Raw genomic sequence first — 25849 nt, 5'->3', positions numbered from 1 at the left:
ATCTCAGCTAAATATAAGATAAAACTGTATTACTCACTTTTCTGATGTTATTATCTTGTAGATAATTTTCTACTCAATTAGCCCCCTCTCAATCTACAAACATGTTTGGATCATCCCAATTCAGAGAGAGAAATCTTCTTATTTCCAGTAGCAGTTGAGGTTGAACAGGAAATTCAACCTTAATGGACTGAACTCAACAGGGAATTAAAGGAGGTTGTTGAAGAGCGAGGGTTAGTCTAGCCACAGGAGCAAGCAGGTTCAGTGGCTCAGACGATGTCAGCAGGACCTGGCTTCTCTCCACCTCACAGCTCTGACTTCTGCTGTGCGGGTTTCACTCTCTGCTAGGCTCCCTCCTTACCGGGGCAAGATGCCTGCAGAACTCAGGACTGCTTCAAAGTCCTAATCCTCCTCCCCTCTGAAAAAGAGTGCCTGCTTTCTTCATAGTTCAAATGAAAATTCCAGAACTGTGTCTATGTGCCTTAGATTTTAAAGGACTTGGATAATTTCCTCTTCCCTGCCAATTCATGGGTTCTTTTTCCAAAAATGATTACAAGGAGAATGCTAGTGATATGAACTGTGTTGGTTGAAGCCTGGGTCATGCGGAGTGTATAGGATGAATATAGAGAAGGTGCAATTTCCCTGTAACAATTTGAGAATTGTTACCAGAAGAAGGGGCAAGGTAGATAGTGGCCAAAATAATTGCATATGTTGCTTTCTCATTAAGCTACTGGCTTATCTTATTAGTTGTGTGACTTTTAGCAAGTTCCTTAATCTTTCTAAACCTTACTTTTTCTGTAAAATGGGGACAATAATACTTCACAAAGCTGCTGTGAAGAGGCTGTAAAATAATGCACACATCCTAGCTAACCTCTTAGCCCATAGGAAACTCTCGGCAAAGGTTAGTTCCTTTGTTTTTCCAACCCTTTTATCCTTTTCACTTTGCTGCTAATATCCTCCAAAGTTTACTCTATACCCACTCTTCATTCATTTCTCATCTCTCATTTAATTCTTGCCTCAGTACAATCTAACTTCTGTCCTAGCTACTCCAGTCGAAAGTCTCCCAACAAATGAGCTCTTCTTGGGTCTCATCTCAGCAGATGTCTCTGTAGCATTTGAAGCTCCTGACCACCTCTTCCTTTTCAAACCGCTCTCCTCCGTAGCATCCATTGAACTTTTCTCTACTAATTCTAAGCCTAGCTCTATGGCTGGGCTGTTTCAGTATCACTAACTCTTTTCTTTCAGCTCACCCTTTCAGATTCCAGCCTGGTTCACATATTTTCATTCCATGTGTTCCTTTTGAAGACTCTTCTGAATTTGAAATGCCACCTCAGACTTTTTCTCTAGAGCTGCTGGTACAAATATTCATTAGATGAATGTTTGCTAAGTGCTCACTGTATGTCAGGCACTGTGCTAGGTTCTGAGGATTTGTTGGTCTGTAAGATAAATTCAGTCCTTTTATAGTCCCCTCTTAAAATGTGTAAGGGTTGGCCTGTGAACAGTCTAAGTAATGTAATAGGTTTATGTTTAACATTTTAAGAAATCATCAAACTGTTTCCTAAAGAGGTTGTATTATTTTATATTCCTGCCAGCAATGAATGAGAGTTACAGTTGCTTTATGTCCTTGTCAACATTTTTTTATGTTCCACTTTTTCAATTTGAACTATTTTAGTGGATATGGAGTTATATCTTATTATGTATGGTTTTTGTTTGTATTTCTCTAGTAACTAATGATACTGAATATCTTATCATATACTCATTTACCACGTATTTTCTTTGGTAAAGAATTTTTTTGTCTAAATGTTTTATTGGAGTTTTTTCATATTTAAATATAATAGTTCTTTATTTTTGCTAGGTCCAAGCCCTTAGATATATGTTTTACAGATACTTCCCTTGTGGTACATCCTACACACACACACACACACACACACACACACACACACACACACACACAACTTAGTATTTCTTAAGACTTTATTTTTTTAGAGAAGTTTTATGTTTACAACAAAATTGAGAAGGAGGTATAGTGTTCCCATGCACCCCCTGCCCCACGTATACATAGCTTCTCCCATTATCAACACCCCTCACCAGAATGATATGTTTTTAACCAAGGATGAACCCACACTGACACATCATAATTACTCAAAGTCCATGGTTTACCTTAAAGTTCACTCTTGGTGCTGTACATTCCAGGGGTTTAGACAAAAGTATTGTATAATGACATATAGTCATCCTATATGCAGTAAGAAAACTTCAGTTAAGTTTCAAATTTTCTCATCAAAAATGTAACCTTATTTAAATCATATAACCTGAAAATATTTCCTTTCTTTCTTGTTTCCTTCCTTCTTTCTAAGCTTTGTTAAATCACTGAGTTCATCCTGTCATTACTCAGAACTTCAACATTCCTGTTTCCTATTTCCTGCAACATCAAAGCTAAACACCTCCGTCTCTCACAGCACTGTTGCTCACCTTTGGTCTGGATTAGAGACCCTTCTTCTGAATGTCCACAGAAGCCTGTTCTCGTCTGACCAGGACACACCCCACATTACAATGTCACCGTCTGTTTATGTGTTTCTTTCCTCTATTAAACAGTTTCCTGAGCAGGGGAAGTAGATTATATATCTTTGTAACCTCCTCATGCCTGGCACAGAAGAGGTTTCCCAATAACTGCTTGGGTTGAAGTGTGTTACTATTAATAGTGAAAAATGAGTCTTTACCTAACCATAAGAAAAACTATTGTTAATGGACAAAGTTTTCTCCATTGCATAGTTTTCTCCCATAGTGTTTCCGTCAAACTTTGCGATGCTCTGCCATTTGTCTCCTGTGAAACCTTACAGATTAAACTATGTTGTTATTGTTAAATGTATTAGTTGATGAAAATTATTAATTTTAGAACATCATTATTAATAAGAACATTTAAAAAATAACTGGTCATTCAGCTACCACTGCCAAAAAGTTGTTTGTCTACTTCTTCAAGTGTGTACCTCAGAGATGAAGTAGCACTGTGTTGGCAGCAGTGGATAATCGATTTTAGTAAAAACCTCCCCCTCCCCCAGTCAGAATGTGCTTTTCATGGGGCATGTCAGTTTATCCTTAGCTAGTGGGCATGGGTTATAATTAAATGAAGATATACTATTAGATACCCATGTAGGAGGAAAAACATCATCTAGATACAGGGTGTGAACTATTATCATAGTTGACTGGAGAGGGAAAAAGAGACATTTAAAAGAAATAAGGCCTTTTTTTCAGAGCTTGTAAGGTGAAGAGGAAAAAATAGATCTGAGGAGAAATTAAAAAGTCCTGATTAAGATGACAGGCTCAAATGATCTCAAAGGGAGTCCACAAATTCTGGGCTCCATAACCAATGGAAAGACTCCTCTCTTGGGAAAAATGCAGAAAAAATTGGCTGTAGGTGGTTGTGAGGATCTGAAGCACAGTGGCTTCAGTTAGAATTCAGTAGGCAAATGTGTATTTCCTTTTCAAGGATCTAGGGAATTAAGAGAGAGTAAAACAAGTATATACCTCCCTTAGGCACTTATACTGCATTGTAATACAGGCTTGTATGTGAGTCTCCCACATTAGACCTTAAGATTAGAAGGGCATGTGCTAACTTTAATTTCTGTGTCTAGAGGGCCTAAAACTGTGCCTACCATACAGAGAACACTACATAAATATTTGTTGAATAAAAAAGCTTGTCTGAACAGAATTTAAGAGACATTAGGGAGCAAAGAAGTCTTAGAGACTGGTGGTCTCCACAGCTGTCAGGACATTAGAATCACCGGTGGAGTGTGTGGTGGGATGCCTTTAAAGAATACTGATTTTAAAATGCTTAGGGGATAGATACATTTACTCCCTCCAAGGGAGGCAACCCCCAAAATGCCCTCCTAATCCCTGAGACTGGGAATAAGGCAAAGATGTCTGCTCTTGCTGCTTTGATTCAACGTAGAACTGGAAGTTATATCAAGTGCGTAAGACAAGAAAAAAAATAAAAGTCAAAAGAAGGAATATATTTAACTCTTACCCTCTTTACCAGTGCCATGATTGTCTTTATAAAAAATCCCAAGAAATCTATGAAAATGTTCCTAGAACCAGGTGTTTATCAATACTACAAGATACAAGATAAATATACAAAAGTCAATCATACTTCTATGTAAAAGTCATAGACAACTGGAAATTGAAATTTACATGTTTAATAGCACACAGGAAAAGAAATACATAGTTATAAAACTAAGAGGAGGAAGTGTAAGATCACTTCCGGTCAAGATGAAGGCATAGCCTTGTTCTGTTCTTTCATTTGGGCTATATTTCTTTGTCTCCTCTGTTTGGTGGCCTCCCTGTGTTTGTTTCTTCATACATACGCCTTGCCTCCCCACACAACTACAGGAAAAATTACAATTAGACTACAAAACAAATATCCCTCAGAATAATCAGAAAATCAAGTTATATAGAAGTCTGACAGCCAAAGATTTAAAGAAGCCACATTCATCCAGACGGGTAAGACAGGCAGAGATGCAGAGACACACAGGGAGGCATGGAGAGGTGCAAGGAAGTGAAGAGGTGCAGAGAGGCAAGTGGAGTGGCACAGAGAGGTGTGGAGACACAGAACAAGTGGATAAAAATCAGGAGGGATACTTTGGGTGCAAGGGATCCCAGCCCCAGACCAGACCACCCAGTCCAGGTTTCCAGTGCCAGGAAGATAAGTCCTGGTAACTTCTGGCTGTAAATACCAGTGGGGGTTGGGGTGGTGGAAAAAACTGCAAGATTCTCTGAAGACTCCTCTTAAAGGGCCTGCAACAGATTTAGGACTTACGCAGACCCACTCGCTCTGGGATTCAGCACTACGGCAATAGCTAGAAAAGCATCAGTGGCATACGGGGGAAATTGAAATGACTGGCATCAGGGTGAGTGCCAGGAGACAGCTTCCTCCAGGGCAAAACTCCAGCAGCAAGGCAGCGGCATTGTACCCTCTCCAAGCCTTCCTGGACACAGAGCTACAGAGTAGGGACACAGGTCGTCCCTCCCTGGTGATTACCTAAGGCTCCACTCCATACAACTTATATGTGTGCTTTTCTACAATAGGCCATGCTACTGAGACAGGGAGTCAAAGCATCTCTACCTAATATGAAGAAACAAACACAGGGAGGCCACCAAACAGAGGAGACAAAGAAATATAGCCCAAATGAAAGAACAGAACAAGGCTACAGGAAAATATCTAAATGAGATGGAAATAAGCAACCTATCACATGCAGAGTTCAAAACACTGGTTATCAGGATGCTTAAGGAACTCCTTGGGTACTTCAACAGCATAAAAAAAGACCCAGGCAAAAATGAAGGTTACATTAACTGAAATAAAGAAAAATCTACAGGGAACCAACAGCAGAGGGGATTAAGCTGAGAATCAAATCAACAGTTTGGAACACAAGGAAGCAAAAAATCAACCAATCAGACCAACAAGAAGAAAAAAGAAAAAAAAAAGAGGATTGGTTAAGGAGCCTCTGGGACATCTTCAAACATACCAACATCCGAATCATAGGGGTGCCAGAAGGAGAAGAGGAAGAGTAGAAATTGAAAAATTATTTGAAAAAATAATGACAGAAAACTTCCCTAATTTGGCAATGGAAATAGACCTACAAGCCCAGGAAGCATAGAATCCCAAACAAGATAGACCCCAAGAGGACTACACCATGACACATCATAATTAAAAAGCCAAATGTTAAAAATAAAGAGAGAATCTTAGAAGCAGCAAGAGAAAAGCAGATAGTTACAAAGGAGTTCCTATAAGACTGTCAGTTGATTTCTCAAAAGAAACTTTGCAGGCTTAAAAGGGACTGGCAAGAAATATTCAAAATGATGAAAAGGAAGGCTCTATAGCTTAGATTACTCTATCCAACAAAGCTGTCATTTAGAATTGAAAGGCAGACAAAGTGCTTTTAAGCTAAGGTAAAACTAAAGCAGTTTATCATCATCAAGCCATTAATATATGAAATGTTAAAGGGAATTATATAAGGAAATAGAAGATCAAACCTATGAACATTAAAATGGCAATAAATTTACAAATATCGACAATTGAATCTTAAAAAACAAACTGAGCAAACAAGCAGAACATAAGCATAATCATAGATATGGTGAACATTTGAAGGGTTATCAGTTGGGAGGGAGAGAGGGGAGAAATGAGGAAAAGGTGCAGGGGTTAAGAAGTACAAATTGGTAGGTACAAAATAGACAGGGGCATTGTTAAGAACAGTATAGGAAATGGAGTAGCCAAAGAACTTATATGCATGACCCATGGACATGAACTAAGGTGCGGGATTGCTGGAGGGAATGGGGGTACTGGATATCGGATGGAGAGGGCAAAGGGGACAAAGTTGGGTCAACTGTAATAGCATAATCAATAAAATATATTTAAAGATGTGTAGGATCTTTATGTTCAAAACTACAAAACACTGATGAAAGAAATCAAAGAAGAATTAAATAGAGATTTATCATATTTCATGGATTATAAAACTGAACATTGTTAAGCCGCTAGTTTTCCTCAAATTGATCTATAGATTCAATGCAGTTACAATAATAATTTCAATAGGAATTACACATATATTGACAAAATATTCAAAAGTGTACATGGAAAGGCAAAGAAACTAGAATAGCCAAGAAAATTTTGAAAAAAAAAAAAAGAATAAAGTTGGAGAACTTGTATCACTTGATTTCAAGGCTCATTAAAACCTGCAGTAATCAAGATAGTGTGATACTGGTGAAAGGGTAGGCACATAGATCATTGGAATGGAATGGTGAGTCTAGAGATAAATCCAGCCCTGGCTGGTGTGGCTCAGTGGATTGAGTGCTGGTCTGTGAACCAAAGGGTTTGTGGGTTCGATTCCCAGCCAGGGCACATGCCTGGGTTGTGGGCCAGGTCCCCAGTAGGGGGTGCGCAAGAGGCAACCACACATTGATGTTTCTCTTCCTCTCTTTCTCCCTCCTTTCCTCTCTCTCTAAAAATAATAAAATAAAATCTTAAAAAAATAGACATAAATCCACACAATTAGGGTCAACTAATTGCAAGATACTTAAATGGAGGAAAAAAATAGTCTTTTCGATAAATGGTGTTGGAACAATTGGATATCCATAAACAAAAAAGATGAACCTTGACCTATACCTGCTACTGTATGCAAAAATGAACTCAAAATGTATACTAGACCTAAATATAAATGCAACACTATAACGTTTAAGATAAAACCTTTTGACATGGGATTAGGTAAAGAGATATAACACCATAAGGATGACACATAAAAAATTTATGAATTAGATTTCATCAAAATTAAAACTTTTGCTTTGTGAAGGACCATGGTAACAGAATGAAATGACATGGCACACATTGGGAGAAAAATAGTTACAAGACACATAACTGACAAAGGATTTGTATCCCGCATACATAAAAGACACTTAAACTCATTAATATGCAAGCAAATGAGCCAGGTAAGAAATAGAAAACTTTTTGAAAAGACATTTCAATGGAATTAAATAGGTGGCAAAATAACACATGAAAAGATGCTCAACATCATTAGTTATTAGGGAAATGAAAATTAAAACCATTACCCAAGTTTTAAATTGACTAAAATCAAAACAAAACAACAAAATAGCAATATCAAGTCCTGAAATGGATGTAGAACAACTGGAATGTTCCTATGTTGCTGCTGGGAATGTAATTCAAAGCAGTTTGGCAGTTTCTTTTTATTTATTTTTATGTTTTATTGAGGTATAGTTGACATATAACATTATATTAGTTTCAAGTGTACAATATAATTGCAGTTTCTTATATGGGTAAACATACACTGTGGGATCCAGCAATCCCAGTCTTGTGGATTTACCCAAATGAAATGATAATTCTGTTCACACAAAATCCTATAGGCCAATACTTACAGTAGTTCTATTGATAATTGCTCCAAACTGGAAATAACTAACTTTCCTTCAGGTGGTGAGTGGATAGACAACCTGTGGTACATCCATACAATAAAAAAGGAATAAACCAACAATGCACTCAACAACACAGATGAATCATACTTGCATTATGCTAAATGAAAGAAGCTAGACTTGAAAGGCTACCTACTGTATGATTCCATTGATATGACATTTTTGAACAGACAAAACTACAGAGCTGAAGAATACCTCAGTGGTTAAGGGGAGGGCTTGACTCCAAAGGCAGCAGCATTTTTGAGTGATGGCGCTGCTTCAGATCTTGATGGTGATGCCAGTTGCACAACTATGCATTTATCAAAATTTGCAGAGAAAGTGAATTTTATTTATTGTACATAAATTTATAGAGAACCCTTCATGACCTGTGTTGTTCTCAGAATAAATTTCAACTAGAATAGATTTTATGTTCTTTATCCTGACTTGCACAGCAACTCATGGTCTGGCCCTGCCATTCTCTGACCATGTTTCACTCTACCCCTTGCCCACTGTACTGATGACAAGGCACCAATTTCTAGAAAAATCTAGCAATAGTTTGTGCTGTTATTGTGGTCATGGAGCCAGTTTGCTGCTACTTGTGTCATAGTGTGTCTCAGGTCGAGGAGCTCACTGTGACTGCTGCTCCCAGTCTTTCAGATGGCTTTTGGATACAACCCAGAGGCATCTTACCTCCCAATATATACCTTTACCCAGTATAGACCTTGGGACTTCCCTCATGCTTCCCAGACACCTATTTGGTGACCACTCACATGCAACCTGGGAGTGCTGATAAGTTAACATTGACCAATGGGAGTAAGGAGCCTGAAAATAAGCTTCTTCTCTTCCCACCACACCAGTACTCTTTCCTGTCACCTCTGATGGATGTTTGGAGCCTCAGAAAATTACACTGCTTCTCTGAGGACCAGAATTCATCACCTTTCTCTTGGAACCTCCCTCAACTGATGCCACCATACTGCCTCATAGAAACCTATGGTGCTTCCTGCAACACTCTAGTGACAGCAAGGAGCTGTGTAACATACTTCCTTAGAGATTCTCCACCTCTTTTCCTGACTCACTCTCTCTGCAATCAGTTCTTCTTCCCTGAGGAAGGGGGTGGGTTTCATTGTTCTATAAAGTCTTAGTACCTAACCTTTGGCCTGGGCTCTCATTTCTAGGGAGTTTAGCCACCAACACCCACAAAGCTCCAACTGCATTAGATTTCTTTGTGTTTCCAGAATAAGCTATGCAATTTCCTTTCTGAACTAGGGCTTTTGCACAATGTTTCCTCTGCCTGGCTCTTTCCCTAGTTGTCCAAGCATGTTACTCTATGTGAATTTTTGATACAGCACTCATTTGTTATGTATCTTGCTCTCCCTACCTTACCCCCCATCTCTCTCTCACATTGACCTGGAAGCCTCACCAGAGCATAGCTTTTTGTCTGTCGTAACTTAGGGCTATATCCTGCAAACCTAAAACAGTTCAAGCACATAGGAAGCCCTCAGGAAATATTGTGGAGTGGATGAATAAATACATGCTCTTTTTGGCCTAGCTAGTCCAAAATTTATACACTCCGTTGCTTCCTAGACAAAAACTTCAATTCAGTGCCCAACTTGACCCAATGCTGTGGTGAGGGAGCTGCCCCAGCAAACTAAACCTGTGGAAGCGAGAGACTGAGTGTAAGCCTAAGGCCAGTTGTCTCAGTTTCCCCATTTCCAGTATCACACAGTTAAGGAATATTTTCAAAAGTAGGGCCCACCTGGCTGGTATGGCTCAGTGGATTGAGCTCTGGCCCGCAACCTGAAAGGTAGCCAGTATAATTCCCAGTCAGGTCACAGGCATGGGTTGCAAGCCAGGTCCCCACTTTGGGATGCGTGAGAGGTAACAGATTGATTACCTCTCTTTCAGAGAACAGATTCCTCTCTTTCTCCCTCCCTTTCAATCTCTCTAAAAGTCAATAAATAAAATCTTTAAAGAATGAAAGAAAAAGTAGGGCCCAGTATTCAGGAGTAAATCTTTGTGACCCTGAATTAGGCAAAACCTTTTAGCTACAACAGCACAAGTACAAACAACAGAAAGACACATAGATAATTTGTGTTTCATTAAAATGAAAACTTTTGTTCCCCAGAAGATACCACCAAGGAAATGAAAAGACAACCCACAGAATGGGAGGAAATATTTGCAAATTATATACAAATAGGGGACTATATTAAGAAGATTTAAAGAACTCTTACACCTGAATAATAAAAAGACTAATAAAAAGACTAATAAAAAGCAAATAACCCAGTTAAAAAATGAACCCAGGATCTGAAAAGACATTTCTTTAAAGAAGATAAACACATGAAAAGATGATCAACATCCTTAGCCACTAGGAAGTGCAAATGAAAGCCACAACGAGATACCACTTCACACTAGGGTAGTGTAACTTAAAAATGGCAAATAACAAGTGTTGGTGTGGATGTGGAGAAACGAGAACCCTCACACACTGCTGGTGCAAATGTAAAATGGTGCATCTCCTTTGGAAAACAGTATGGCTGTTCCTCAAAACGTTCGACATGGAATTACCATGTGTATACTCCAAGATACACACTCAAGAAGAATGAAGAAATACACCCCCATACAAACCTACACAGGAAGGCTCACACAATATTATTCAAAATAGCGAAAAAGTGGAAACACCCTAAATGTCCACCAACTGGTAAGTGGATAAATCAAGTATCCATACCATGGGATCTTATTTGTTTGTAAAAAGGAATGATGTGCTGATGACATGGATAAACACTATGTTAAGTGAAAGAAACCAGTCCCAAAAGACTTCACATTGTACGCAGTGTTCATTTTATGAAATGTCCAGGAGAGGAAAATCTATAGACATAGGAAGTTGTTTAGTGGATGTTAGGGGCAGGGGGTTGGGAGAAAGAAGGGAATGAGTGACGATAGGTACAGTCTTTCTTTTGGGGATGATCAAAATCAGTTCTAAAATTGATCGAGGTGATAGTTGTACAACTCTGTGAATATATAAAACATTAAATTGTATACGCTGGACAGATTTTATGCTAGGTAAATTCTATCTCAATAAAGCCTTTTTTCTTTTCTTTTTTTAGCAGAGATCATTAAAGCAAGATTTAAAAATAAAGAAAGCAGGCTTTAAATCACCCCGAGGCACTGCCGCCCCAGCCACTGCTGCCCCCCACTACTGCCTGTGACCTGCCCAGCTCCCCCTGCGGTGTCTCTATAGGCAGCCAGCATCCCTGCGCTCTCCAGATCGCAGAAGGCTCGCCAGTGACCTGGGGACCCCTGTGGTCCACCAACCTTTTTCGGCCTCTAGGGCATTTAAAAGATTTAAAAATTAGTTTCCAATATTTTAAATTCAGAAGTGTTCTCATTAAATGTTCATTTCTGGCTTCTCTGAAAAAGAAAAACCAAAACCAAAACCAAATGGAAAAAAAGAAAAAAACAACCTGCCCAACTTGATGGCCACACTGGATCTGCATTTCTCATGCAGAAAAACGAGGCTGCCCTCTTAAAGGCGCGATGCCCTTCCCAGTTTGCCCTCACACACCCAGCCCAAGTCACTTTGTTACTGCTGCTTAATCCCTTAGGGACATTGGAATTGGCAGCACCTGCTCAGACCTTTTTCCTGGCTTCAAAACTTTCTCTTTCTGGATCCCATTGTCTTAGGCTCTGTTTGATGATTGCCTAATCTCAGGTTCCCAACGCTGGCTGTACATCACCACCTCCTGGGGCCCGAGGAAAACATGCCCGGGCAAGGCTGCGCCCCCGACCAGTGAAATCAGAATCTCCGGGGATGAGGCCTAGGCCTAGCAATAAAAAACAAAACAACAAGCCAGCTCCCTGGGTCATTCCAGTGGGTATGTGTAGAATCCACACAAGAAGAAGTTCTAGTATCCAATAATGGTTTACTGGCCTCTCAGACAACTTTGTTTTTCAAGCACTGCCTGAAGGAGGAAATGATGTGGAAACTGAAGACGATGGCTTCGGTCAAGTGAACCTATTAACTTGATTTTCACATCAGAGTTGACAGCTGTTTAGACCTAAATGTAGCTGTCATTTCTATTACTAATCATATTGAAAGACTTTGTTATCATAACAAACATGGACAGGTCAACGGGACTTTCCAGCTTCACATGGCACCTTTTGTTATTTTTAACCAGCACATTTTTAAGTCAATGAATTTAAGTTGCTGTTTACACCTGTGGTAGGTCTGGGAGTGTCACTGGGGTTGACAAACATGAGAAGTCACAGTGGCTTTTTGATAGGTCATGAGTGGCCAACACAGCGAGACCAAAACATGTGCTGGAAGCCACTCCAAAGATATTGGTTGAATTAATTGAGAAGACATTTGCTTCACATCCCTCCAGTGGAGATGAAAGATTTGGTGACATTCTGGAGTGGCCCACGGGGTGGCTGCAAGAGGGTAAGGAGGCCCCCCTCAGATGTCCTTCTTCCAAGTTTTTGGTAAGCCATTCCTAGGTGGTTCACAGAAGGCTTTGGATAGAGAAAACACTGGCTGGGCAAGAGCAGACCCCTCCCACCTTGTGAGCATGTCCTTCCAAGGCCCCCTTGAACTTCACTGCAACTGTTAGGGACTCCACTCACCTCTCTCCAGCCCCATCAAAACCTAGAAGAAGGTGCTGTGGGTTGAATTTGACCACCCCACGACCGGAACAGGCAAACAGATGGCACCCCTTGGAGAGTGCCAGGGTAGCCTGGCCAGAAATTTGATGGGTGGGTAAGCTAAGTCTAGGGTGCACAGCGTGCATGAGTCTGGTGGCTGCACCTGGGCAAGGTGGGGGCATCCACTGCACCTGCAAAACCCTGCACCTCAGCTTGGCACCCCTGCACCCTGAGAGAGGCTGCCTGCCAGGCGGGCGTGGTGGGGAGGCGGGGTGGGCGGCTGCAAGGAGGGAGGCAGCAAGCGAGGCTGGGGAGGGGGGCGCGGCAGGCGGTGGTGCTGTCCAGGGGGAGGCGGGCGGAGGGAAGGCGCTGCCGTCGCCTCGCCCGCGGCGACACAGACGCCGGGAGCAGCTGAGGCGGTGAGTCGCAGCGTCTGCCCTCCGCTCCTCCGGAGCCAGAGCGGAGTCGGAGTTGCAGCCCGGGGTGGTGGCGGCGGGGGTTGGGAAGGCGATGTGGTCGGGGAACGGCTGCTGTGGGGACTGGCGTACTTGGGGTGCAGCGGGTGCATGGGTGGGCATGAGGAGCGCGCAGTTCTGGGAACCTGTCCCCACAGCCCTGCTCTGCCCTGATTCAGTTCGCCCTGTCAATGCCTCTAAGGGAAAAGAAAACAAAACCAAAGACCCTGGGGGTGAATAGCCTAAAAGGAGAGAGCAACTTTGCCGAGAGGGACGTGCAGTGGCGCGCGGGGCAGGCAGGATGGGGGCGCGTTGGGTCGGAAGGGGGCGTTCGTGCGCCTGGTGGCCCGGGGACCTCTGGAGCATGTGCCCCGGAGAGGGGGGCTGGGGTCGAGGTCGAGGACACTGGCCGGTTCCTGGGCCTGCAGAGTCAGCCCTAAGAGGCCCCAGAAGGCGTGTGCGAGGGGTAGAAACCTGGGAAGGGGACTTTGGGAGCCACTGAAAGGTGCTAGTTGAAAACACAGGAGGAGTGGTCTGTATTTTGGTCTCAGGACCCGAAAGATTTGCCTCTCTGGCCCTCGGAGACTCGGGAAGGGGTGTGCTGGGGAGATGTGTTTGAGTATTTTTCAGTGCATACCGATTTATTTTTAGCTTCAGAGAAGCAGGATGTGCAAAGTGGGTTGTATCAACCCGGGAGGGGCAGGAGGTCTCCCTGTCCGCAGGAAATACACAAGTTTCTTACTGCAGATGCTCCCTTCAACTTGAATGCCCAGAGAAGGGAAGGCCATTTGGCTGTCTCTAAAGCTCCCTTCCAGGACCACTTTCTTCCTGAGGGTCTGACTGAGGCTGCAGGCCTGGCCCGCCAAGTGTGTTAAACGTTGGCCTTTAATAACCGTACCCGTTCTGTTCAAAGAAAAACTAGTGTGAAACACAGAAGCAGGGCTGCCAAGGGCTCGCTGGCCGAGAAGGAAACCACATAAGCTTGTCCAAAGTTTTCCCAGTTTTGTCTGATTTGAAAATAACAGGCTTAAACAGCTATATTACAAAGAGCAGGGCTCTCTGTTGGTGTTCCTCAGGCCTAATGGGCAATGCTTGTGAGGTTTTTCACTCCAACTGGAAGACGCCTGTGTTTTAGGGTCAAATGCAGCATGCAAGGGCTGCGAAGGAGAAGGGGGTGGTGGGGTGAAGGTGGGAGTATGGGTGCACGGGGTCACCTTTGGGTGCAGACTTTGGGGGGGGCTTTCTTCAGCAGGAGAGGCTGAAGAAGCTGAACCCAAATCTTCAGGTATCCACTACAAACCCCTGGAAATTGTCCTGGAGCCTCACTTCAAGCACTCAGCACCCAGTTCTGAACACCGCCCTTAGGAGGGTGCTAGGACAGCAGGCTGTGAGGCGGGGGCTCTGCTGCCGGCCTGCTTGATTGGCGTTCTGGTTGGAACATGAATAGCTCCCAGACCTTCAGCTCCTTACTTTACCTCTCTGTTTCCTGAACTGTGACATAATGTTGATAATAGAACCAAACCTATCTCAGGCTTGTTGTAAGATGAGTTAACACACAGAAAGTACTTCACACAGTGCTTTGCCATTAGTAAGTGCTGCACAAAGGTGAGCTCTTAGTATTTTTGTTGTTGTCACCAATTAGTTCATGACCCCATAACTTCTTGCCTGAATTGCTCCAACTGCCTTCACACGGGGCTGCTTGCTCCCAATCAGGACACTCTTGCTCCAGTCTATTCTCCGAAGTGCAACTAGAATGCTTGTTTTAAAAATAGAAATCTAAGCCTGTCATTCTGCTTAACTTCCTTCAGAGGTTTTCTGTGGCTTTCAGGACGGAGTTTGGACTCCAAGGAATTTCATGACTCCACTCTGTTTCCTCACCAGCCTCATCTCCCAAGCCTCCCTATGGTAGCCTCGGCCCAAGCCTCTCAGTCTCAGCGCCGGTCACCCTCCCACCCTTCCTTGTTGGGTCAGCTCCTATGCATTCTTCTCTATTCAGCTGCACCCCCACCCCAAGCTGACCAAGCTGCCCTGGCTTCATGTTGGCATGTTACCTTGCTTCATGCTGACCTGTTACCGTGCAAATGCCTCTCACATCACTCTGCGTCACTGTCGGTCTTCCTTACCTGCATGTGCCTGGAGAGATGGATTGTGAGCGTTGGTAAATGTTTGTTGAATGAATAACTGAAGATCAGTCAGACAAAGTTCAGCCCTTTTCTCTAAAGGCAGGAACAACCATAAAGAATAACAGAGAGGAGGACCAAACCAACCTTACATATACTACTGCACAATAAAAAATTTTGGGAAATGTGACATACTGTCTTGAAACCATTTCAGAGGGTGTGTGTGTGTGTGTGTGTAAGGAATCAGACTAACAATGGAAATGTAGTAATCTGAAGTCTTTCCTTACTTCCCTCATAAAAAGGTCAAACACCACCTCAGATTTGGTGGTGGGGGATGGAGGTTCAGCTCTCTGAGGTGAGTGGGTTTGGTTCTGTAGGCAGAGGAGAAGGTCACCACATGTGTGAACTTTGTGCCCTTCTTTGGGGTGTAGCTTCTCCCAGAGTGTGGATTTCAGCTTGCCCTGAGATTGGTAGAATGAGAACAGGAACTCTCTCTCATTCTCACAGCTCCTCTGTTACTTTTTGGGTAATTCGGTGATCTGTGGGTACACCTCTGACTAAGGCGGTGCTTCCAGTGCTCCATTCCTGGGCTCCCAGGAGCCCCACAGAAGGAGAAAAGCTGGTGCCTGGTGCCTGGTGCTCTGGAAAAGCCTCCGAGTCTGGTTCAGGGATCCAGAGCGGGTTTTGTACAGCTGAGAGAGCAAAAATTGTTTTTACATTTTTAAAGGGGTGTAAACAAATAAAAAACACAAGGAAGGATATGGGATAGAGACCATGTATAAAATCCTACCTAGGTTTTTATAGAAAAACTTTGCCAACTGCTGTTCTGGAGCTGAGAGAATTGGTTTCATTTTGCATGTTGTCTTTGATTGATGGGTAGTGGCTGCCTGGAGAACTGGGTTGAATGTGAATCCGTGGCTGGGTGCAGGCTCAGTAGAAATGAGTGCTCTGATCAATTAGTGATGTTTGTCAGGGTGTGGGGTTAGGAAGTGGTGACAGACAAGCTTTGTTCTCACCATCCCTCTGTCTCTATCACAATGAGAGAATCAGTGAAGGCAGAATTCCAGAAGAGAGCACATGAGTTGAAAGTGATTCCTAGAGGAAGCCAGGAAATTTCTACCACAACAATAAACTATCACCATAGTTAACATTTGTCTATTTGTTGAGTGTGCAATATGTGTGTACCTGAATATCTCATTTAATCTTTGTAACATTTTTTGGGAGATATTTATTTTAATTAGGACTCAGTTCTGTTACAACTCTCAAACTATTTTAAGTAAAAAAAAAAAAAAAAGACACATTATTTTAACTCAGATAACTCAGAAAAATACTTCAGGTAAGGCTCCATCAGGGCCTCCAGCATCACTACCACGGCTTGATTTCTCTCTCCAAGTTTCTTGGTTTGCTTTCTGGAGTTGTCACCATTTTTAGGCCCCACTTTATTATAGGTTGGGTGTAATAGTTCCAGATTTTATGTAGCCTGGGTTTTAAACTCAGCCACAACGTGGGAACCTCTGTGCCAGTGTTGCTCTCAATGACTGGCTGTGGCTCACTGGCTTTGATTGGGCCCCAGGCCTGTTGCTGTGGCCGGTGTTCCACACGTTACTAGAGCTTGGGCGTGGTCACAGGTTTCATCCCTGAGCTGTCACTTGGAGATGGGCTTAAGGGATTTTGGATTGCAAAGCAACAGGCCTCACCCATGGTACTGTGAGCACCTCCCCCGCTTCGTAGGTGAAGGGAACAGGCTTAGGAGCACTCATTAGCTTGCCCAAGGACATAATTTATGCACTTAGTTATTTGTGAACAGAACAATTTAAAGTGACTTTAACATGAAGATCCATTCTTTTATTTCTGAAAATATAGCAGACCAACTTCCAGAAATGTTACGTACTGACAGACTCAAAGATATGAGAAAGGAAGAAGACACAGACTTCTTTGGCTGGGATTTTACTGATGCAATCAATATTTTTGAGCAGTTTCTACATGCTCACCATCATGTTAAGCTCTAGTGATATAGGATGAGTAAGATCTAGTCCCCTATGTTTAAGGAATTTATAGTCTAATGTGAATGTGTAAGACACAATTAGGGGACAGATTGACTGAAAAGAGGGCAAAGTCGGGGGGAAGTGCAGTAGCAGAGCCCCCTCAGTGGGGACAATGACCCTCTAGTCTGTTTACGGACATATCCCTGCTGCAGTGCTTTGTGCCATAGTCAAGCAATAAATATTTCTTGAATACATTATTTGTTTTTATTGTGGCTCAACATATATAACATAAAAATTTCCATTTTAATCATGCCATTTAATATGGCCTTAAGCACAGTCCACATATTCACGTTGTGCAGCTGCCGCCCTCCATCTCCAGGCGTTTTCACCTTCCCCAGTGGCGCTTCTTGCCCAGTTTACACAAGCTATCCGTCTCCCCTGCGCCCCAGGCCTGGCAACCGCCATTTGTAGTCCTTTCTGTCTTTATGAATTTGCCTCCTCTTGGTACATTACATAAGTGAAATCATACAAGATTTGTTCTTTTATGACTGGTTTATTCCACTTAGCATAATGTCTTCAAGGTTTGCTCATATTGCAGTATGTGTTAGAATTTTCTTCCTTTATAAAGTTGAATAATATTCCATTATATGTATATATCCCGTTTTTTAAGGTTTTTTAAAATTACATTTTATTGATTATACTGTTGCAGTTGTCCCAATTTTTCCCCCTTTGCCTCCCTCTACCCTGTACCCCCCACTCCCTCAGGCCATCCCCAACCATTGTTCCTGTCCGTGGGTCATATGCATAAGTTCTTTGTCTACTCCATTTCCTATACTGTACTTTACATCCCCATGGCTATTCTGTTACTACCTATTAATACTTATTAATCCCCTCACCTCTTCACCCATGCCCCTAACCCCTACCCCATCTGGGAACCATCAAAACACTCTCTGTATCCATGATTCTGTCTCTGTTCTTCTTGTTTGCTTAGTTTGTTTTTTATATTCGATTGTTGATAGATATATAATTATTGACATTTTATCATTCATAGTTTTGATCTTCTTTTTCTTAAAATAAGTACCTTTAGCATTTCATATAGTAATGGTTTGGTGATGATGAACTCCTTTAGGTTTTTTTTTTTTTTTTTTTTGGTCTGGGAAACTTTATCACTCTTCAATTCTAAATTTTATCTTTGCTGGATAGAGCCATCTTGGCTGTAGGTCCCTGCTTTTCATGACTTGGAATATTTCTTGCCAATCCCTTTTAGCCTGCAAAGTTTCTTTTGAGAAATCAGCTGACAGTCTTACGGGAACTCCCCTGTAAATACCTTCCTGCCTTTCTCTTGCTGCTTTTAAGATTCTCTCTTTGTATTTAGCCTTTGACATTTTAATTATGATGCATCTTGGTCAGGTCCTCTTTGCATCCATCTTGTTTGCGACTCTCTGTGCTTTCTGGACTTGCATATCTATTTCCTTCACCAAATTAGGGAAGTTTTCTTTCATTATTTTAAAAAATAGATTTCCATTTTCTTGCTCTTTCTCATCCGCTGCTGGAGCCCCTATGATACAAATGCTGGAATGCTTCACGTTGTCCTAGAGGCTCCTTACACTATTTTCATATTTTTGGGTGTTCTTTTTTCCTCTTCTTGTTCTGCTTGGTTGTTTTTTGCTTCCTTATGTTCCAAATCATTGATTTGATGCTTGGCTTCATTCACCCTACTGTTGTTTCACTGAAAATTGTTCTTTATTTCAGTGAGTGTATCCTTTGTTTCTGACCAGATCTTTTTTATGCTGTCGAGGTCCTCACTAAGTTCCTTGAACATCCTTGTATCCAGGGTTTTGAACTCTGAATCTGATGGATTGCTTGTCTCCATTTTGTTTAGTTCTTTTTCTGGAGTTTGATCTCTTCTTTCATTTGGGCCATGATTCTTTGTCTCCTCATTTTGGCAGCATCTGTGTCTTTGTTTCTGTGTATTAGGTAGAGCTGCTATGACTTCCTATTTGTACTTCTTAATCCCTTCACCTCTTCAGCCATTCCCCTATCCACACATGCCATCTGGCAACCATCAAAACACTCTCCATATCCACGATTCTGTCTCAGGTAGTAGGTGTCCTATAGGATCCTGTGGCACAGCTTCCCTTGTCACCCAAGCTAGCTACTCCAGGCGTACCCTTCAAGTGCTCTGAGTACACCCTTCTCTTGTAGTTGAGCCCTGATTGCTGCTGGCAGGTCAATGGGAGGGATTTACCCAGGCCAGTCAGCTGCAAGGCCTAGCTGTGACCACTGACCACCAACCTCCACCCTCTGTGGAGGATTAGCAGTGCAGGGGCAGAGTGGTGGTGCTCCTACACGGTCTGTAGCTATCCACTGGGTGCACAGGCCAGGGGGTTTCCTGGGTGATGCAGGCCGAGGTCAGCCCCTATCTGTGTTCTGCTTGGGGCTACTGTGCCTGACCTATACAGCAATCTGAGATGGCTGCTATTTGTGCTGGGCTTGAAAATTCCCACGTGAAGCCAAGTTGGGAATCCAGGTTGGCTGCCATTAGTGCCATGCTGGGGGCCACTTAGTGAGAGGTACAGGGACTAGTGGCTCCCTGAGGCCAGCTGTTGCTTATTTGAAAGGATTTAGGAAGTTGTGAAGCATGAGCCAAGACCAGCCATTTATATGGAAAAGCCATGTTAACAGCTGTCGGTTGGGTGGGATGGAGCCTCAGGAAATCTCCAGGGTGGGGCAAACAATGTTAGTTTAGTTGATGGAGTCTCAGATATGGCACCCACCTGCTGGCTCTATGGCTCTGGGATGGGGGTTCAGAAAAGGGACAATGGCCTCTTCCTGCCTTTCTGTCTGGGAGTAAGTTGTCCTCCAGCTCTTGCCTTGATGCTAGATACTTCAGTTCCTCCCTGTAGGCCACTACTGCCTTTCAAGCTGCTACCTCAGTGCTGGAGCTCAGAGGGAGTCCGTCAGAGTAAGTCCTTTTGTGGGTTCTTTGAGGAACAGCTTGGGACTCCAGAGTTTCCTTCCACTGACTCAATCCTTGCTGGTTTTTGCAGCCTGAAGTTATGGGGACTTATCTTCCTGGCACTGGAACCCTAGGCTGGGGGGCCTGGTGTGGGGTGGGGGCACCTCACTTCTGAGACATCCCTCCCAAATTTTTATCCACCAGCCCGTTCTGTGCCTTTTTCCCTCCTACCAGCCTGGATGGATGTGGTTTCTTTAATTCTGTAGTTGTCAGACTTCCACTCCACTCAATTTCTGACATTTCTGAGTCATGATTATAACTTAGTTGTGATTTTGATGTGGTTGTGCAAGGAGGTGGAACAGTATTTACCTATGCTGCTATCTTGACTGGAAGTCTTTCCATTTTTTTAATCCATTCATCTGTGGATGGGCACGTGAGTTCCTTTCACCTTTTAGCTTTGTGAATAATGCTTATATGAACATGGATATACAAGTATTTGTTTGAGTTTCTGCTTTTAGTTGTTTTGGATTTATATCCAGAAGTACACTTGTTGTAGCATATGGTAATTTTATGTTTATTTTTTGAGGAACTTCCATACTGTTTTCTACTGCAACTGCACCATTTTACATACCCCCCAGCAAAAGACAATGGTTCCAATTTTTCCACATCCTTGCCAACACTTGTTATTTTAAGTTTTTTTAAAAATAATATCAACCTGGTGGGCATGAAATGTTTCATACATCCTGTTGGGATTAAATTGTGAAGGATGGTGGTCAAGTTCGAATTTCATTCAGAAAGGTGTGTGTTGCTATTGAATATTTGTTGAATGTGGCAGTGGCTTGATCCAAAAGATCCTGACATTAGAGAGAAAGGGGAGAAGAGGAAAGTAGGAGAGGAGTTAGGTGGTTATATTAATTATCCAAATGAAAGAGAACCTGATTGTTTTCTCCACATTTATACAGCTGAGGTGTTTTTTTGTTTGTTTGTTTGTTTTTTTAATCATCACACTAAATGATATTGGACTTGGGGAGGAAAGGTAAATATGGCACTGAACTATATCATGGCTAAAGATGCTTCAGACAAGTGGACAGCTGTTGCTAATAATACCAGTAATGATTGCAAATGCTTTTAGGCACTTCCTCTGAACAAGGCAGTGTCCTAAATACTAAGTATTAATTCAATAAAGGCACTATTACAAAGATGTGGGCAAGGTTAAGGTAAATTACCAAGAGCGGCTAGCAATACATGCAAGCCTCTACTTCCCCAGCCCTGAAACAGTGATGTGAGAGAGCAGTTTCTGGAATTGCTTTCTAGTAGAGGAATACAGCTACTGCCAAATTGTGCCCTGGAGGGAAGGCACCAGGTGAATGCATCTCCAGCCACTCTTTTCTCCCCACCTCTGATCTGCAGATGCCTCCCAATTGGCCAAACCAACCAGAAGCTAGAGAAGAAGAAAGCTTGTTGATGTAGGGATTACCTTGTGCAAATAAAACAGCTTCTCTCATCCCACAGCAGAGTGGAGGGGGAAGGAGGGTGGATCTGGAGGGGCCAGCAGAGAGAATCCAGCACGGAGGGGCATTATGATTATATTTATTTTACATATATGGGACCTGAAGCATCAAGAGGTTATATGACCTACCCAACGTCAGTAACTAGTAACTTGTGGAGCTGGGATTTGAACCCAGGAGTATTTTATTTTTCTGTATATCTGCAATGTTGGGTTTTCCCTAAATCTGTATGTTTTGATTCTTTGAGAATAATCTGATTTGTACAAACTTAGCTTGGCTTTCAAAATGTATAAGTGACTGCTCAGAATTGTTCTTTTTTTCCTAAGTAACATGTACTTTCATAGCTGTTTGAGTATGTTTAGATAAAAAATATTTCCCATATAATCGATAAGGGTGACAATACGTCCTTGAAACCCATGTGAAAAAGATGTTGGTTTGTTTTGTTTTTCTTTAAGTTGAAAGTTCCAAAAGAGTTGCCAGTGTAACCTGGCTGCTTAAACATTAATGAGCCCTGGGGCTGCGTTGCAAGAAGAGTGTTCAGGACAAGAGCAAGAGTAGCTCCTCCTGTCCTGCCCTGGCTGGAGGGAATGCAGAAAGCAGTGTCCGGTGTTGGGGATGGAGCCTGTCTCCCTTGAGGCCTGACCGAGAGGCTCTCTAGCTTGAAAAAGCTGTGTGGGAGCTGGATGATTATGACCTCCAAATACAGGAAGCACTGCACTGAGGAAAAGACCTGCTCTGGGGCCAGAACTAGGGCCACTGTGGAAACAGGTTGGGCTGCTCTGGACAGCCTCATATTTTCCATTCTAGGAGGCTGCAAAGCGGAGGCCACGGGTGAGAAATGTGGCTGCGGGCTTGTGTTCATTTCCTGTGGCCACTGTAACCAATACAACAAGTTGGTGGCTTCCAATAACAGAAATTAATTTTTTTCACCAATCTGGAGGCCAGAAGGGTGAAATCAAGACCTCAGCAGGGCAAAGCCTCCAGAGGTTCTGGGGGAGAACTCTTTACTTGCCCCTTCCAACTTCTGGTGAATGTTGGTATTTCTGGGCTCGAGATTGCTCTTATCACTCCTATCTCTGCCCTCATGGTCACGTGGCCCCCTCCTCTGTTCTATGTGTCTCTTAAAAATACCGTAGTCATTGGCTTTAGGGTGCACTTTAATTACATCTGCAAAGATCTTTTTTCCAAATAAGGTCACATTCACCTTTATGGGGGTTTAGGATGTAGAGGTATCTTTTTGGAGGCCTCCATTCACCCTGCTGCAGGGCTCATACTTGTACCCTGCAGCCCTTGGTCCTCTGATTGTTTTGATGCCCCTAGACTTGACTTATCATGTGGGTTCTAGGTTCCTTGACCCAGTAGAGGTTTTGTAAATGCTTTCGATTTGATCTACTAAAATTTTATTCTAACTTTAAACAGCAAAGCAAACAAAACAGTTATAATCGACTGTCCCTTATCTCTGCAGTGAATGGGTGAGTGACAGAGGCTGTCGCAAACTAGTGTGATCTCTGACTAAGCTGGAAGCCTTCCGTGCTTTGCTTTGTCCAATGGCCTTGGAGGAAATGAATGGGAGAAAGGGCAGCCACTGGCCCTGTCCTGGCTTCTCACTTGGGGCTCTCCCAGCTTCTATTACACTCAGAGAAAGGCCAGATGTTGGAAACTTTCAGGAAAGAGAAGCAGAAGCAGTACAGGCTTCAGCTTCTAGGCTTTCAGAAACCATTGGCTTACAAATATGGTTCATAAATGTCGCTGGCCCATCAGGGAGTATTTTATGCATGTGTTTTCAATACTGAGTCCCAGTCTGGGGTCTGTGCACATGGGGCACATGAGGCAAGTCCAAGGGTAGCTTTAGCAATTACCTGGCTAATTTGATGGCTATTGCCCATTAAATGGGCACATCAGGAAAACCCACTCCAAGGTATAAATTATTCTGTTTGGTTGTCTGCATTGATCACATTAACTGGGTAAGAGCCAAAATCCATTCCCTCTGTGTAACACAGAGGCAGTTGTAATTAAGGTGTTTTTCTCTCCGGGCGGGGGCGGGTGGGGGGGGCAGCTAATTTTGGTTTCTCAGCCACTTGCAGTTTGACTTCAAAGGAGAAAAAGGAAAGAAAAAAAAGGTAAAATGTCCCTTCACTTCATTACGTTATAATAAATGATTCTGCTGCATCATTGTCACTCTGGTTAATATTAACTCTGGATCTGTTGGCTTTGAATAACATACCTGGAACACTGTGATACTTACAGAATTTAGTCTCACCAGCCAAAGAAACCGGTTTGCCTTGCAGAAGACCAGCTGCATAATTTGTGAGGCCCAGTGCAAAATGAACATGTCGATTCCTTGTTCAAAAGATTATTAACAATTTCTAGATAGTGTCAGCAGAGTGTTAGAGAAGCACGGTGCCCTTCTGAGCACAGGGCCTTGTGTAACTGCACAGGTCCCTTGCCCACAAACTGGCCCTGGCCTCGCATATGTGCTGAGGATGACCTCTTCTTGCTCACCTTCTTGACCTCCAAAGAGTGACCAGGACAGTTTACTCTGCCTCAGTTGGAGCATGCCCTTCTGCAGGGGCAAGGACACAGCAAGCACACCTGTTGTTGGCTCCTCCAGATTCACTCTTGTCCCTTATCTACCTGGCTCTGTGCCCTGAGAGGCTGATCTCGGCCATTGGCGTCAGTGGGCGTCTTTGTCTTCTGATTTCTGGTATAAATCGACCACAGGTGGGTCCAGCCCACTCTTGAGAGAGTCGGAGGAGAGTGAGGTTGGGTGTTTATTTTCCCATTCCCTCCTGCTGGGTGGCACATGGCAGGCTGGCTTCATCTGTGTGCCAAGTTCACAGCTCCTGCCAGATGTCCTTTCCATACAGCTACCCTTTTCTGGCTCCTTTAACCACTCCCTTCCCCGATGCACTCAGGCTTAGGGACTGTAGCTGCCGTAGTCCTGTGTGATACTTCATTGCTTCCCCAAACCTTTTATCTCTGTCTTCTTGATCGTCTCTTCAGTAGGACTCCTCAGTAGGGTTAAATAGCACCCTCTGCTGCCTGGGCCCTGACTGATTCAGCAACCCTTTGCCAGGGTTTGATTACACCTTGCGCCGCCTCAGCTAATGGCTCTGATGACACATGACTGCTTTGTCAGCTCCTGGGAAGGCTGGGCAACGAGGAGGCAATGTGTCCACATCACAGTGGTAGGGAACATGTGCTTGGGTGTCAAGCATTTGGATTCTCTGGTATAACTTGGGGAGAGTCATCGCATATGTAAAATGAGGATAATGATAGTTCTCTGCGTCTAGAGTTGTTGTGAGCACAAAGTGAGATCACATGGACATCATGCTTAGCACAGTGCCTGGTATATATTATGTGCTCAAAAATCATAGTTGCTTTTACCATGAGTTCTATGGCATGTTCCAGTTAAAGGGAGACAACATCTACTTTGTCTCTGATCTGAACTCAGGCATTTACAGCCTGGGCTACAGCGATGATTATCATTTTTTTCAGTTTCACTGTTGTTTTGAGTGTTAATTATATCTGTCTTCTCAGCTAGATCCTACTGTTCCAAAGGTTGGCGATTCTATTTTATAATTTTTGGGGGCATTAATATAAGTTTGCAACCAAGTAGCCAGCGCATTGTTAGGTCAAGAAATATGTCTTGGCTAAATATAAGGTGACCATATAATTTATTGTTCACATGGAGACACTTTTGGGAGTGAAAGAGGAATGCTTTTTAATAATCACACCAAAACAAGAGGCACAAACAGGGACTGTCTATGTGAACAGGGACATATGGTCACCCTAATTAAGTGGGACTTAAGACAGTTTTCCAAATATGTTTAAAAATTTGCCAGCCTACCCTCTTTTGTATTAGTCTGCCTTTGGTGTATGAGATAAAAGCAAGAGATTTAAAGAATTTAGGAAAATATGTTTAACTTTCCTATTAGATTTTAGGCCTGAATTTGAGGTAATGGGTCTCGGCTTCTTACACAAATTGAGACCTACCTTTATTTCTTATTACCCTACTTTACACTGGGTATCTATTACAAAACTTCTCTTACTACCTTCCCCCCCCATTCAGTCCTGACTATTGTCTTTTTTGCAATAGTGATCATTTATGTTCAAAAGATGGCAAAAATAGATTTTTATATATATTTTTTTCTGAACATCTCTGTCTGTTTTTCTCGTTGCCTAGGTGACATTTCCAAGAGAATGTGTGCTAATCTGCTATTATTAAAGCAAAAATAAGATGGAA

The 25849-nt window shown here is 42.8% G+C and overlaps 1 protein-coding gene across 4 annotated transcripts in view; it reads left to right on the top strand.

Annotated features, from left to right (window-relative positions):
- The first annotated feature begins 12351 nt into the window (after positions 1-12351).
- The window catches only part of NCALD (neurocalcin delta), a 348886-nt gene continuing 335388 nt past the window's right edge, over positions 12352-25849 (top strand). For 2 of the 4 annotated variants that reach the window (XM_054590333.1, XM_054590335.1), the window contains exon 1: positions 12945-12995. The gene's annotated coding sequence lies outside the window, so the exon portion shown is untranslated. Of the gene's footprint in view, positions 12418-12944; positions 12996-25849 lie in introns of those variants that run through there. The other 2 variants (XM_054590336.1, XM_054590337.1) reach the window with 2 other exon arrangements.

Source organism: Pteronotus mesoamericanus, unplaced genomic scaffold (assembly GCF_021234165.1).
Source record: "Pteronotus mesoamericanus isolate MK-2021 breed Mesoamerican mustached bat unplaced genomic scaffold, CSHL_Meso_final scaffold_174, whole genome shotgun sequence".
NCBI classification, from domain to species: domain Eukaryota; kingdom Metazoa; phylum Chordata; class Mammalia; order Chiroptera; family Mormoopidae; genus Pteronotus; species Pteronotus mesoamericanus.
Note: the sequence above shows the minus strand (reverse complement) of the source record. Positions and strands in the feature narration are given on the sequence as shown.